Below are 10,353 nucleotides of genomic sequence, written 5' to 3'. Positions count from 1 at the left end.
TATAAAATGACTGACTCCACCACCGGTAGTGGAGGACTTCTTTCGTGAGGCACGAAACAGTGGAGGACTTCTTTCGTGCATGTACTGTTCACAGTCCTCTTTCGTGCATATCCTTTTCATAGGGGTAGTGGAGGACTTCTTTTTTAAAAGTCATGTCCAATACGATTATTGCAGTAAAAGATAATTTCAAGAAATGAGTGATAACAGGAGACCAATGCCACTCACGTTTATTCTATTCCCATACCAACACAACTTGTCAAACAAGGGAATGAAATGTGTGTATATAATTGGTTCACTTTCCGTTTGTTAAAGGCTTTAGAGGTTTTAGTGGAAATATATTTTTTTGACGTAAAAAAAAAGAAATTTTTTTTTTTTTTTTAGAAAAATGAAAAAGTATGGATGTTTTGTATGAAAAAGTGAAACTTTTTTATTTTGTAATGATTTTTTTTTAACAGTAATAAAAAGTGATTTGTGTAATATAAAAAGTAAGAATGTTGAGAAAATGAAAAAGTAAGATAATAGTATCAAGTCTCAAAGGCCTTTGCCAAACGAAACCTAGGAGTTGTTTGTTATCAATTTGTGAAAAAAAAAAAAAAGAATAATAATTAGTATAAAAAAGTAAAAATAATTATATTAAAAAGTGAAAATTTTTGTTTTGTAATGATTTCTTTATTTGAATAGTAGTAAAAAATAAATGATATGATATAAAAAGTAAATCAGTGGTGGAGCCACGTTGCCCCTCACCGCACCCCCAAGGATTTTAATTTTATTATTATTATTATTATTATTATTATTATTTTGGTTTTAACCCACGGCACCCTCAAAATAAAAAATAAAGAAAAAAAAATCTTTTTACAAAAAATTCTATTCTTTTTACCCTCAAAATTCTTTTTTGTTTTAACTCACGGCACCTTCAAAAAATTGTTTTAACCCACGGCACCCTCAAAAAATTCTAGACAATTTTTTTTTTTTTTTGTATTTTTATCTTTTTGATATAATGTCGACATGTTACATTTTTAATATATTAATTTAAGCACATATTTATGAACTTTTATAGATATTTTTTGTAATACATATATTGTGTGAATTACCAAATTTTTAGGGTAAATAAAATTTGTAAGACGCAAAAAAATATTTAGTGGCACCCCCAATATAAAATGGCTGGCTCCGCCACTGGTCACAAGCTGCTTTTTAAAGGCTTGATGAAAAGCAACTTCTCTTTTCTTGGACACAAATAGAGTAATTTATAGACTTTTTATTTTTGTTCTTTGTTGGGTGCTTATAATTAAACAAGTTGAGGGGCATAATCAATTACCTCAAAGACAAAGACCATAAAGCACGTTACGGGTTTTTCTTGACCTTTTCCTTTTCATTGAGGTCAATCTCATTGGCTGGGTCAGTCAATATATTATACTCGTCTTTCTACTTTACTTTTTCTTTTTCTTTTTCTTTTTCTTTTTTTATTTAATGAGACAAAATGAAATTCAGAGGAGGAGGAGCTCAGAGAGTGTAGTTTGAGGGGAGAGAAGAGAGAAGTGATCATAATGCTCTCAAAATGTTGGTGGATTGGAGTCGTTTGTCAATAATTTTTTAGAAGAGAAACCAAAAGACAAAAGAAAATAAAAAATATTTCTCAAGCTGCTAATCTATCTCTCAAGAGATCGAAGACACTCTGATCATTAACTCAATACAGTGCTTAAGAGGAAGAACAATGGAATGTGGAGATAAAGAGACGGACCGAGACCCATTTAATTCTTGTTATATAGTTAGTTTTTTGAGTGGATCTTTTATTTTAGGGAAAATTACAGTTCACCCTCCAAAGTTGACAGCGTTTTTCAATTCGAACATCAAAATTTTAATTTTTGCAATCCACCCCCACAAAGTTTCAATTTTTTTCAATTCGACTAATATTATCTCAAAATTCCCATATTGCCCCTGATTTTTATTTTTTTATGAAAAAAAATACAAATTTGGGGGTACAAAAATGGCCAGATGGGCAAAGGGTGGCTACGACCACCCCGAATTTTTTTTAAAAAAAATTTTATGAAAAAAAAAAAAATTAGGGACAATATGGGAAGTTTTGGATACAATTGGTCAAATTGGAAAAATTTGGAACTTTGGGGGGAGGATTGCAAAAATTGAAACTTTAGTGTTCGAATTGAAAAACGCTGTCAACTTTAAAGGGCTAAACTGTAATTTTCCTTTTATTTTAAATGGGCTTTAAACTTGAGCCCTAAGCTAATTTATTATCCCAACGAATTGTATTAAGACAAATACCACATGTTCACTCTAAGTGAAAATTAGCTTAGGATGATATACTAAAAAATGGACAGAAATTTCCTCTAAATTAGTTTGGAGAAAATATTTTTCAACTCATTTAAAATAGTGTCAACTGTGTATAAGCATTTAAAACGTTAGTCTAAGTTAGTAAACTGCAATTAATGATCTTAATAATTTAATATGTGTTTTAAATGTTTGTAGACACTTTGCACTATTTTAAATGAGTTAGAGAATATTTCGCTCAGACTGGATTGGAGAAAATTTATTTGCTAAAAAAAAAAAAAAATAGGTGTAATATTTGATGATAATTTATGGTACTATAGGGCAAAAAGTAGGAGAAAATGGAATCCGGCGCATCTCGTGGGAGTTGCAATGATAGACATGCTTCACGCGTGCACCTCAACAAAAGCTCTCTACGAATATTAAGGAAACAAGACACACAAACTCAACTTTCGCTTTTTATCAGTCATCCATCCAACCCCACACCAACTACAATATTTACCTTACTACCATCTCCCAAATCAAATGAAAATAAATAAATTGACAAAGACAATAAGATGCTTTTCACCGTTTTCTGCCTTTAGCTTTTTCATAATGTTGGTATTATATTTAATATTTTAATAATTTTTATGCATATTTAAACTTTTTTTTAAGTGTGACTTAACACGTAAAATATTTAATAAAAATGTGAAGTTAAACTTTCTCGTAATACTAGAAACTACATTTTATTCTTATAATTATTATACAATGTTTGAGTGTCAATTCCAATAAGTCCGGGTTGGTTGAGGTTGCCGCATTAGTATTGTTGGATAATTATGAGATAAAAATATAATTTTTAATATTACTTGAAACTTTTTCTTAATGAGTCGCAAGACATAAAATATTAATGTGAAGTGAATTGCAGAGATAAAGTTTGAGTTCAAATTGCTTTAATATTATGTTAAATGATCAATTATTTGAAAATTTTAAGTTGAAAATAACAATAAATTTAATTATTTAATTAATTTTCTAATTCAATCAACATGAAGCATGTTACGGGAATATTACACGGTCCAAATAAGATCTAATGCTTTGACAATACATGGACTTATTACAATCACATTGTTCTCACAAGAAAAAAAACACACATATATAAGGAATAGCAATGTCCCTTCAATGAACAAAAAGATAAAAGAAAAAAAAAAGGGGGGGATATTTTCAATAAAATACCAAAAAAATACCTAATATTCTTCCTTATCTTCCTACTCCTATCGTAACGCACCGTTTCAAAACGTTACTGTCTAATGAGATACAGTGTGGTATAATAAATGTGAGGAGTGAGAAGATTAAGTTGAACTTAATTTTGCTTTACTCCTAACTTCTTATCTTAATTTAATACATTATTGAACCACAGCTCGTTATCTGTTCACACATATACATCAACATTTTCACAAAAAACATTTAATTATTCGTTCACACCAGCATGCTTCATCACCATATACATTAAAACAAATACAACTTGTAAATCGCAAGTACTTTGAACCCACAAAAGTTTATGCCGTTTAACATCAATATGACTTGGTATTTGGACGTAATCGTGACCATTAAACCAACACACCATTTTTTTTTAAGGGAGAAATAAAAAAATCAATTTTAGTCCTTAGTCTTATCATGTAATTTTAATTTAATTTTTAACTTTTCAATTTCGAATTTATTTCCTTTTTTAAAAAAAAATAAATAAATAAAGATGACCACTAGTTGTGCTATGTGCATGGCACTTGCACTTATAATTAACACATGATGAGCATGGGCTTGAGGGTTCTTTGCTCTCAAGGCCAAAAAATAAGTGCTACCTATGCATTGGATGGTGTTTGTTTTGGTGCAGATTTGATATTAAACATGATGATTAGTCATGGGTTAGCGGATGTTTTTGTAATGGTTGATTTGGTATGTTGGTGACGACTGTAACTTTAGCTTCGGCTATGATTTATTTCAGAACTTTTTGCTTACAACCTTTTATTAATAAATGAGTATGAAATGCTTCCCTTTAAAAAAAAAAAAACATGATATGTCAAACAAAAAGTCACTATGTGTTAATTAATTGGTGACATACCCTTAATTAATTTGACATCGCTTTATAAGGAAACTATTTACAATTTAAAATTTAGGAAATTAATTGCTTAAGTTGAAAACTCAAAAATTAAAATGAAATTCCAAGAAAATTTATGGAATTTTTTCATATATTTTTTTTAAATAAACTTTGCATTACACTCAGCACGTTCCTAATCCTAACCTAAACAAAGAACAAACAAAGCATTATTAGAGTAGTGGGGCCCAAATTCGTCAATTTCACGAGAAAAAGACACCAAACACAAAACAACGTTTGCCTCGTTACGAATCTTCTTGCCACGATCGGCGACTATTTGAATTTCGGCGTCCTAAAAACGTGTCCCCACCCAGTAAGAATTTTCCAATGCGTCTTCTTACAAACTAAAAAGTCGTGATTTGAGTAACAACCAATTGGAAGGGCTAGTACCCATGTCGATCTTTGAATTTCGAGGTCTTGAAGCCTTATCACTTGGTTCAAACAAATTTAATAACTCCCTAGACCTTAGTGTGATCAGCAGTTAAAAGATCTTAATATCCTTGATCTTTCTAACATCAACTTGTTGATTGATGAAGATAATGGTTTTGACATTTCGTTATCCTCTATTCCCCTTGAAACATTATATCTTGCTTCTTGCAAGTTGAAAACATTTCCTGAATTCTTGAGAAACCAATCCGATTTATTATCTCTAGACCTTTCAAACAACGGAGAGATACCCAACTGGATTTGGAAACTTCCTCATCTTTATGACTGAAATCTCTCTTATAATTGTTTGGTGACTTTGGCAGGACCTATCCTCAATGTTTCTCTTAAAAGCCTAAACCCTCGCTCCAATCAGCTCCAAGGACAGCTCCCAATTATTTCGTCTGTCAAATACTTGGATTTCCAAAGAAAAATCATCTTTACATCCTTCTCATACTTGGATTTCTCGAGCAATAGTTTCCATTTTGTTATACCAGAAAGCATCGGTCAGTTCCTTGTTTCAACTAAATTCTTGTTTCTTTCAAGAAATAAATTATATGGGAGCATCCCTAGATCAATATGCAATGCAACAAATCTTTAACTTCGAGATTTGTCCAATAATTTCTTCAATGGTACAATTCCCCAATGCTTGATTGAGATGAGTGGGATTCTTCAGGTGTTGAATTTGAGGACAAGCAACTTCAATGGCACAATTCTTGATGCATTTCCTGATAATTGTTGTTTACAAACTTTAGCTCTCAATAAAAACCAACTAGAAGGATGGTTACCAAAATCTTTGTCCAATTGCTTCGTGTTGGAGGTCTTGGACATTGGGAACAACCACATCCAAGGTATCTTCCTCAGATTTTATGGGCCCATTATTGATCCAGGGCCCAATGTGACCTAGCCGATGCTTCAAATTGTAGATGTGGCTTCAAACAATTTTACTAGTAACCTACCAATAATGCTACTTTTGACTTGGAAGGCAATGATAGATCGTGCACCTGAGGTCCAATTAGAGCCTAGTTACCTAATGGATACGAGCAATTTTTATTATCGAGACTCGGTAAGAATTACTAGCAAGGGTTTAGAGGTGGAGTTGGTGAAGATCCTAACAATCTTCACAACTATTGACTTTTCTTGCAACGATTTTGACGGTCCTATACCTGAAGAAATGGGAGAACTCAAAATCCTATATATTCTCAACTTGTCGCATAATATTTTCACAGGCCAAATTCTACCATCTTTGGGGAGATTGAGTAATCTTGAGTCACTAGACTTGTCAAGCAACGAGCTTTTTGGTAATATTCCTATGCAACTTACCGATGGTCTTATTTTCCAATCAGTTCTCAACCTTTCCTTCAATCAATTGGTGGGACATATTCCATTCATCAAGCAATTTGCTACATTTTCGGAAACTTCCTTTAAAGGAAACGAGAGATTATGTGGTTTGCCTTTGAAATCAAAATGTAGTTATGCGGAGCCACTATTGTCACCTCCAACAAATGAAGAATCTCATTTGAATACTAGGATTGTGATTGAGTGGAATTACATAAGTGCTGAAGTGGGATTTTGTTTTGGCTTTGGAGTTGTAATTGGGCCCCTTATGTTTTGGAAGAGGTGGAGGATATGGTATTATAAACATGTTGATGATATTATTTTTCAGATCTTCCCTCAACTATATCTTGGAAAAGGATATCGTCGAAGACAAGCATTCAGAAATCAAGAGCCGAGGAACGAGTTTTCGTTATGAGATGCAATGCCTCCAGGTTTGTCATGATAAACTCTTGCCTTTTCAACTTCATCAATATAAATCAAGATGAGAAATGGATCCACATAATTGGATGCCAGCATTTTCTTAAGGTATATATGACTCCAATGGCAAATGTAGCTTTTCATAGCAACCCAAAAGAGGAATTTCCAACACTTCCAAGCATCTTATTTGCGAGAATTTTCCGCAATGTGGGCTTCCGTGGGAAATCCGGGATGCCTTGAACAAAATGGCTTCCTATGACCATTTGTTTTCAACTCTGTGTTAATTAGTTGTATCTTATATTAATAATTAGTTGCAGTTTATATATCTGAACTTGGAAGAGTTAAAAGATCTAAAACTTAAAGAAGAACTACAGTGGCTTCGAAGCCAAATGAATTATGTATATCTAAGTTAGCGGTACAAGTTAGAAATGTTTTTTCACTCAATAAATTTGCAGACCGTATGTTTTAGACCTCCTGTTGTAGAAGTCATTTTTCAGCAGGAGCAAGGCTTTGTGAAAGGGCTAGAGAATTTGTAGGGCTAGATATTAGACTTGTCAACTTCTGTAAGGATGAAGAAGTCTTCCCCAAGTGCTAGTGCTTGAAATTTGTCCAAACAATACTAATAGAAGAGTAGAATCAGAGAGGCGTTGGAGAAATGGCTTTTGACTGAAAGGACTAAGTCCATGCTTAATTAGTTTCAATTGTTTGAATGGTATTAACAATATATTTTTCATGGTCAATAATTGATTAGTGTTCTCTCTTAGATGGTATTGGATGACAATATAACGGTTCATTTTGCATTAATTCAGGGCCCGTTTGAGATTGCGATTTCAATAAGTGCGTTTTTAAAAATTGCGTTAGGTTGTGTAAAAGAACTTTCGGTTGATACTGACTTACACCAAGGTATGCCTCATTTGCAGAGATATGTTGCTCCAAGTTTACTTTGGAGGGAGTTTGCTGAAGTCTGTAACGTCTCTCCCAGGGTACTTAATAATTCATAGTACTTTTGTCAAGCTATCAATAAAGATGATTACCAGTGTACCTCTTCATAGACATGTACCACTTAATAATTCTAATTATTTTTCCTATTTAGTGCTTTATTTTAGTGTTGCTTATGCTTGAAAAGCATGTCAGACTGAATCCTACTCAGTAAATAATTAATGAATTGAACTTGTATGAGTTTTGGTTGATAGCGCACTGCTTTATTCCATTTCACTCTTTCGACAGGTCTTTGAGCCTTCACACATAATACAGGAAGAATATCTCTTCTAACTCTAATGAAGCACAAACAACAACATACAGATAAAAATATTTGATCTGAATATATACAACTGCTGAACGACCTCCTCTTCTCCTTGACATATGAATGAAAATAGTTTCTGGCTTCACTAATCTTCTTCTCTTTATTTAGTTCAAATTAGACCATAGGATTGGGAAAGTATTGCATATGGGGGCCTGGGGCTATTCAGTTTTAGATGAATCTCCAGAAAAGAACAATAACTTTGTTATCAGGAAAAACAAAGACATAACCTTAATGACAGTAGCTAATGCAGCCTCTTAAGAATTTCAAACACCTAATATGCACTGACCTCCTCAGGGAGTCTTGTTTCCTGTCCATTCTGGTTTGGCAGTCTTAAAATAAATTAAAAATGCAGCTGCTATTCCTATAACCTCAAATGAGCACAGCTGGCTCATCAAACATTGTAGAAGAAATTCATGCTCCTCTGTCCTTCACAATTTTCCCATGCTATTTTTATTTTCTAAGCAGTTTCTTGAGTGTATGTCTTTCTACTGTCGACTTCTTCACCCCCCAACACCTTGGGGTAATTCTTAAATTGCCCCTCTTGTCTCCCATCTTCAATTTGGTTGTAGAGGATTGATTGTCCATAAGAGTCAGCTGATGGACAATTGTCATCTTGCTGTAGATTTCATTGGAAACTGTCGTTAGAACTCAAACCATGGATAACCCAAAAGCAAATCTGTAAAAAGATTCAGAGGGGAGCTCTGGCGAGCAAACTTTAGAAGAAGAAAGCTAGCACGAGCCTAATGATCAATTGCAACTTGCATCAAACCCCAAGATTCCTTCTGTTCTGGATGAAGATTTGTACAGCTTCTTGTAAAGTAATGCCCATGTGTCAGGTTGCCTCTACCCAACTGCACTCTGGAAATTTTCTAAACTTCCTTTTCTTCATTGTCGTCTTCAACCTTGCCACATTTCCCCAACTCCCAGCATTAGCATACAAATTTGACAATAGTAAGTTGTTTCCTGCATTGTCAGGTTCAAGCTCCGACAAATGCTTAGCTGCTACTTTAGCAAGATCAACATTCCCATAATTCCTACATGCCCCTAATAGTGCACCCCATACAAATAAATCAGGTTCAACCGGCATTTTCATAATCATATCATAAGCTTCAGCAAGTTTTCCTGCTCTACCAAGAAGATCCACCATGCATGCATAATGCTCTAATCTGGGAAATATCCCATACTTTTCTTGCATCAAGTGAAACAGACTTTGTCCGAGTTCAACCATTCCAGCATGGCTACATGCTGTGAGAACTGCTGTGAAAGTCAGATGATCAAGCTTCTTTCCCTCTTCCTTTTCCATCTGATTGAAAAGCTCAATTGCTTCATTGCAATACCCATGATTAGCATACCCAAATATCATTGAATTCCAAGTAACTATGTTCCTCTTAGACATCCGATGGAACAAATTCCTTGCTTCGGCTATAAAACCGCATTTTGAATACATGTCAACAAGGGCACTCCTTACAAATATATCATCCGCTACTCCAATCACCAGTGCATACCCATGAATCTCCTTCCCACGCCTCACATTGGCCGCAGTTGCACAAGCAGGCAAGAGACTACTTATTGTAGCCGACTTCGGATAGAACCCATGATCCAACAGCTTTCTAAAAGTGGCAAACGCCTCCTCATTTCGAAAGTTCTGCACAAACCCTGATATAACCGAAGTCCAAGAGACCACATCAGGCTCAACCCCATTGCTGCGCATCAAATTAAAAAGTTCAGAGACCATTACTTCATCACCCTTTTGCGAAAACCCAGCAATTAAGGTGTTCCAAGTCACCACATTAGGCTTGACTCCTAAAGCCTGCATCTTTTCCACCAAGTCCATTGCTTCTTTAGCAAACCCATGTTGAGCATAGCCCGAAACCATAGCGTTCAAAGCCACCAAATCCTTCTCAACCATTGCATCGTATACTCGCCTCGCCTTTTCAATTAAACCAGATTTTGAGTACATATTAATCAATGCACTTCTAACAAAAGCATCAGATTCAAACGAACATTTCAAAACTACACCATGTATTTTCTCCCCGGTTTCCCTATTTGAGATGCACCCACAGGCTTTGAGAGTGCTGGGAATGACAAACTCGTTGGGTCTCAGGCCTTGCCCCTACATCTCACGGAACAGACCCAGAGCCTCTTCATAAAAGCCGTATTGATAGTAGGCCCCGATAAGGACGATCCAGCGGCGTGCATTTGTAGCGGGAATTTGGTCGAACAGTTTGCGAGCATAGGAAGGTTCTCCACATCCCGCGTAGAAGGCAATGAGCTTGGCGGCAAAACGGGTTAAACGAGCCAAGCCAGTGATGATGAAGTGGGCGTGGAGTTTTTTTCCCGAGTGCAACGCTCGACCACCAGCGTACATGTCCATGAGTTCATCGTAGACGCCGTGTGATGTTTGAAAAATTGAAGGCTGTGGCTTTGATGTAAGAGGGTGCAGACGCGGGGAGGAAGCATAGACCAT

The 10,353-nt window shown here is 34.9% G+C and overlaps 2 pseudogenes; one reads left to right on the top strand and one right to left on the bottom strand.

Moving 5' to 3' along the window:
• Nucleotides 1-1,157: 1,157 nt before the first annotated feature.
• Nucleotides 1,158-6,581, top strand: LOC148584247 (receptor-like protein 49; annotated as a pseudogene).
• A 2,132-nt stretch (nt 6,582-8,713) lies between these two features.
• Nucleotides 8,714-10,353, bottom strand: LOC148584246 (pentatricopeptide repeat-containing protein At5g59600 pseudogene; annotated as a pseudogene).

Source organism: Corylus avellana, chromosome 8 (genome assembly GCF_965113065.1).
Source record: "Corylus avellana chromosome 8, dhCorAvel1.hap1.2, whole genome shotgun sequence".
Classification (NCBI taxonomy): domain Eukaryota; kingdom Viridiplantae; phylum Streptophyta; class Magnoliopsida; order Fagales; family Betulaceae; genus Corylus; species Corylus avellana.
Note: the sequence above shows the minus strand (reverse complement) of the source record. Positions and strands in the feature narration are given on the sequence as shown.